Source organism: Delphinapterus leucas, chromosome 4 (genome assembly GCF_059928025.1).
Source record: "Delphinapterus leucas isolate spDelLeu-1000000601 "Yukka" chromosome 4, BTC_Dleu_Yukka2, whole genome shotgun sequence".
NCBI classification, from domain to species: Eukaryota; Metazoa; Chordata; class Mammalia; order Artiodactyla; family Monodontidae; genus Delphinapterus; species Delphinapterus leucas.
The window spans coordinates 81045243-81051369 of NC_143132.1; positions in this window are offsets into that span (position 1 = coordinate 81045243).

Here is a 6127-nt window from a genome sequence, read left to right on the forward strand (position 1 = left end):
TTCTTCTGGGACCCCTATAATTCGAATGTTGGTGTGTTTAATGTTGTCCCAGAGGTCTCTGAGACTGTCCTCAGTTCTTTTCATTCTTTTTTCTTTATTCTGCTCTGCAGTAGTTATTTCCACTATTTTATCTTCCAGGTCACTTCTCCGTTCTTCTGCCTCAGTTATTCTGCTATTGATCCCTTCTAGAGTATTTTTAATTTCATTTATTGTGTTGTTCATCATTGCTTGTTTCCTCTTTAGTTCTTCTAGGTCCTTGTTAAATGTTTCTTGCATTTTCTCTATTCTATTTCCACGATTTTGGGTCATCTTTACTATCATTATTCTGAATTCTTTTTCAGGTAGACTTCCTATTTCCTCTTCATTTGTTAGGTCTGGTGGGTTTTTACCTTGCTCCTTCATCTTCTGTGTGTTTTTCTGTTGTCTCATTTTGCTTATTTTACTGTGTTTGGGGTCTCCTTTTTGCAGGCTGCACGTTCGTAGTTTCCGTTGTTTTTGGTGTCTGTCCCCAGTGGCTAAGGTTGGTGCAGTGGGTTGTGTAGGTTTCCTGGTGGAGGGGACTAGTGCCTGTGTTCCGGTGGATGAGGCTGGATCTTGTCTTTCTGGTGGACAGGTCCACGTCTGGTGGTGTGTTTTGGGGTGTCTGTGGCCTTATTATGATTTTAGGCAGCCTCTCTGCTAATGGATGGGTCTGTGTTCCTGTCTTGCTAGTTGTTTGGCATAGGGTGTCCAGCAATGTAGCTTGCTGGTCGTTGAGTGAAGCTGGGTCTTGGCGTTGAGATGGAGATCTCTGGGAGATTTTCGCCGTTTGATATTACGTGGAGCTGGGAGGTCTCTTGTGGACCAGTATCCTGAAGTTGACTCTCCCACCTCAGAGGCACAGCACTGACTCCTGGCTGCAGCACCAAGAGCCTTTCATCCACACGGCTCAGAATAAAAGGAGAAAAAATAGAAAGAAAGGAAGGAAGGAAGAGGATAAAATAAAAGTTATTAAATTAAAAAATAATTATTAAGAAAAAATTAAAAAAAAAAAAAAAAAAAAGGACCGACAGAACCCTAGGATAAATGTTGAAAGCAAAGCTATACAGACAAAATCACACACAGAAGCATACATATACACACTCACAAAAAGAGAAAAAGGGGAAAAAATAATATATCTTTGCTCCCAAAGTCCACCTCCTCAATTTGGGATGATTTGTTGTGTATTCAGGTATTCCACAGATGCAGGGTACATCAAGTTGATTGTGGAGATTTAATCCGCTTCTCCTGAGGCTGCTGGGAGAGATTTCCCTTTCTCTTCTTTGTTCGCACAGCTCCCGGGGCTCAGCTTTGGATTTGGCCCCGCCTCTGCGTGTAGGTCGCCGGAGGGCGTCTGTTCTTCGCTCAGACAGGACGGGGTTAAAGGAGCCGCTGATTCGGGGGCTCTGGCTCACTCAGGCCGGGGGGAGGGAGGGGCACGGAGTGCGGGGCGTGCCTGCGGCGCCAGAGGCCGGCGTGACGTTGCACCAGCCTGAGGCGTGCCGTGCGTTCTCCCGGGGAAGTTGTCCCTGGATCCTGGGACCCTGGCAGTGGCGGGCTGCACAGGCTCCCGGGAGGGGAGGTGTGGATGGTGAGCTGTGCTCGCACACAGGCTTCTTGGTGGCGGCAGCAGCAGCCTTGGCGTCTCATGCCCGTCTCTGGGGTCCGCGCTGTTAGCCGCGGCTCGCGCCCGTCTCTGGAGCTCCTTTAAGCAGCACGCTGAATCCCCTGTCCTCGCGCACCAGGAAACAAAGAGGTAAGAAAAAGTCTCTTGCCTCTTCAGCAGGTCCAGACCTTTTCCCGGACTCCCTGCCGTATAGCCGTGGCGCACTAACCCCCTTCAGGCCGTGTTCACGCCGCCAACCCCAGTCCTCTCCCTGCGCTCCGACCGAAGCCCGAGCCTCAACTCCCAGCCCCGCCCGCCCCAGCGGGGGAGCAGACAAGCCTCTCAGGCTGGTGAGTGACGGTCAGCACCGATCCTCTGTGTGGGAATCTCCCCGCTTTGCCCTCCGCACCCCTGTTGTTGTGCTCTCCTCCGCGGCTCCGAAGCTTCCCCCCTCCGCCACCCGCAGTCTCCGCCCGCGAAGGGGCTTCCTAGTGTGTGGCAACCTTTCCTCCTTCACAGCTCCCTCCCACTGGTGCAGGTCCCATCCCTCTTCTTTTGTCTCTGTTTTTTCTTTTGCCCTACCCAGGTACGTGGGGAGTTTCGTGCCTTTTGGGAGGTCTGAGGTCTTCTGCCAGCGTTCAGTAGGTGTTCTGTAGGAGTTGTTCCACGTGTAGATGTATTTCTGATGTATCTGTGGGGAGGAAGGTGATCTCCGCGTCTTACTCTTCCGCCATCTTGAAGCTGCCCACTGGTGACGTTAACTTTGACTATTTGGTTAAGGTGCTGCTGCCAGGTTTCTCCTCTGTAAAGTTTGATTTTTTCCCCCCAAGTAATTAATAAGTATGTGATGAGACACTTTGATACTATGTAAATATCCTATTTATCATCACACTTTCACCCCTTGATTTTACCATCCATTAATGTTTCTTGCCTGCAACAATTAGTACTGTGGTATTTGTCAAATGGTGATTTTGTATTTCTGTATTCCCTTCTACTTTTATTAATTGAAAATCTTCTATAAGTAAGAGCTATCTCTTGTCCCTCATTTCTTTATTTAATCAATTATTTTATTTATACCACTATAAACTCATGGATATGAGCTTTTCCTATAGGTTACAATTACTATCATTATTTATTTTGTTGCCCAAGTTATCCCAGATTTAGCCATTGGGATTCTTTCAAATCAAGCACTTCCTTAAAAGTAAACACTTTAAAAAAAAAAAAAGTAAACACTTTTTATTGAAATTGGTGAAGACCATTGTCTTTTTGTACTGCAACTTCTTTTCCATCACGTTCTCCCTCATCCCAGGTAATGCTGTGGTACTGATGGGCATTTTGGATATTTGGCTAAGGGGAAGTTGAGTTGGGGACATATTTAATTTAGTTATTCCATTTAATGGGATATAATTATGCGGTTTGAAATCACTATCACTTTGATGTATAGTTGAGTTATTGTTGGCTATCTGGTGTAGGAATGGCTTCCAGGAATATTTCTACTGTGCAAAATGTGCAGGACCAGAGGTTTTATTTCAGTGTGAATGTGTCCTACAGCACACAACACTGGAATTATGTTCATAATGACTGGTCTGCCATTATAAATCTGTTCTAGTCTCGCTACATGGATACAACAACCTTCAAGACTCTACAATATATTTTTGAAGACTCAGAAGAGAAACTCAACTACAAATAAGTAGCAGGGTGTTTACTTAAAAGTTCATAAAGCTCAATATGTCATTTTAATTCAATTTGGAAAGATTTTGGAACATTTCAATAAAGGAAATATGGTAGAATAGACTCCCAATGTTGGCATATGTGAAGGTGACATTCATTTATCATCTTTTCTTTTGTATTTATTTATTTATTTTGGCTGCACCAGGTCTTAGTTGCGGCACGTGGGATCTTCGTTGTGGCATGCGGACTCTTAGTTGCGGCATGCAGACTTCCTAGTTGTGGCATGCATGCGGGATCTAGTTCCCCGACCAGGGATGGAACCCGGGCCCCTGCATTGGGACAGCAGAGTCTTACCCACTGGACCACCAGGGAAGTCCCTCATTTATCATCTTTAAATACATTTATTCAAGAACTGAGAGAAATTTCAGGAAAAAAGTCAAAAAAGAAAAGCAATGGAATAAATGGAAATTATTCTGACGTCAAAGATAGAACTATAACCAAAAAATGTTTAATCATATCTACAGCAGTAATTCAGTAAGTGGAAGAGATAACTTTTCAATAGAATAATAATGAATAGATTCTTGGATTGTTTAATAATCCAGTTAGTGAAGAGGAGTGAATCATATGAACACGTTGGGGAAAGATTTACGTTCCTTGCTGATAAACTGACACCTATGAGGATAACATACAACTCATGATACGCCTCTGTAACGAGGACATGGATGACCAACTGATTAATGAATCAATGAGTAATTCTCAATTCAAGGAGTGTTTAAGAGTAGTCACTGCTGAAGAAAACTTGATATGCTCTGAAGTCTAGCAATCATATGGAAAGAAATTTTGTTGGAAGTTTTTCCCAAATTAACAACAATCCTAAACATTTACATGGCATTTCCAATAATAAGTTGTGAAGCTAGAAGAAATTTTTTGAAACAGTCGATAAGAATGTTGAACAAATATGCTGGATATAAGACTAACTTGTCTCCTCTCTGCAGATCTATTATTAAATTGGTGCTATTTGAAGAAGTGATCTAAAGAGTATGTGGTTCAAAAAAGGAAAAAATATTTTAGTCGTATGTCAGGCAGTTAACAAAGTATCATTTTTCTAGATTTTGTGATGTTTATGGTATTGGTCAGCATTTTTAAGCTTTGGATTTTGTTATGATTTCTTTTCTCATTCTAAATAAATCGTGACTTTCAAATCTCACTTTGTATCCATAATTGGGTATTCTTTTTCTTAAAGAGGGCTCCACATGGCACAAGCTTCAGGCCTCATAAAATCTAAATCTGCCTCTTCTCTCAGATCTCAAAAAGGATGGATTTAAAAGCATGCCCCATCCCTTGGAGGGGGCCTTCCCTGACCTGGGTACTTGAGTCCCGACTTTGTCCCAGTGCATTTAGGCACTTCACATGCAGGAAGTCGGGGAGGGTCACATGTTGCTCATTGCTGTCAGGTCCAGGGGAGAGAGAATCCAAGCAAAAGCAGCTCTCAGATCTCCTGCCATGCAGTCCGACACCTTCACCTCCCATTCATTAGGTGTGAAATGGTTGCTGTGAGTGTTTGCGTGTGTTTATCCAACAGGTCTGCAAGAAGTGTGAAGCTCTGTTTGCTGCCAGTTCTATTCTCCAAATAGAAACTGGTAGTGGGGGGTGATGACAAGAGATTGTACCAGGTGGAAGGGCTTATTAATATCAACATTTCTCACCATGATAAACGAGTGTCCTGGGGGCTCTGAGGATCTGACAGTTTTCATTTGCTTGCAGATGAAGCCCTCATAGAACCTTAGCTTTTACAGCCTGGCATGGATTTGCTGCAATCACAAATGAATATCAAATCACCTGGTAGACATGCGATTAGGCTAAAAATACCCCCTGTATATCTCCATCTTTCCATCCCTCATTTTGTCTTCAGGTAGAGCATAGCCTCATTTTCCTCATCTTAGTTCTTGTGCTGCTTCTCCTCCTAGAATGTTCTTCTCCCATCTCTATTTTCCACAATGGTATCATCCTTCAAAAACTAGCTCAAGGGCTTCCCTGGTGGCGCAGTGGTTGAGAGTCCACCTGCCGATGCAGGGGACACGGGTTCGTGCCCCGGTCCGGGAAGATCCCACATGCCGCGGAGCAGCTGGGCCTGTGAGCCATGGCCTCTGAGCCTGCGCGTCCGGAGCCTGTGCTCTGCAGCGGGAGAGGCCACAACAGTGAGAGGCTCGTGTACCGCAAAAAAAAAAAAAAAAAAAAAAAAAACTAGCTCAAATGCTTCCTGCAAAAGAAGTCAACTCGGGTCTCTTCTGTACCCCATCTCCCTGTCTGTGTGTCATTGCTCTATCTAGAGCAACTCTTAACTGCCACCTGAAAGTATAGTTATTTTATTCATCCAGAAATGAAAAACTCTTGAGAGCAGGACCCAAGCCTGAATTACTGCTATGATCCCATATGGGCCAGGAAAGTGGCAGTGCATGATAAATAAATGTTTAACAAATCATTGACCGTGAGCATTCACTTTTCTTGTGCATGCAATGCACTCAGCCCAGGTCCTGACACATGGCAGGTGCTTAATAAATGGTAGCTATTATTTTTGTTTCCATACAGATTTCAAAGCAGCTCTGAGATGCACTAGACCCAGCAGGGAAGGCAGTGCTGAGTTGTGATGAGGATACAATGGCTATAAATTGTGTTCTGCCATTTACTAGCTGTGGGACTTGGGCAAGTTATAACCACCATAGTTTCCTCATCTGTGAAAAGGAGCAATAATATGCTCCTTTATAATATGCTTATGCTGTCACGGGTATTAAATGACTTAGCACATGTAACACACATAGAAGAGAGCCTGCC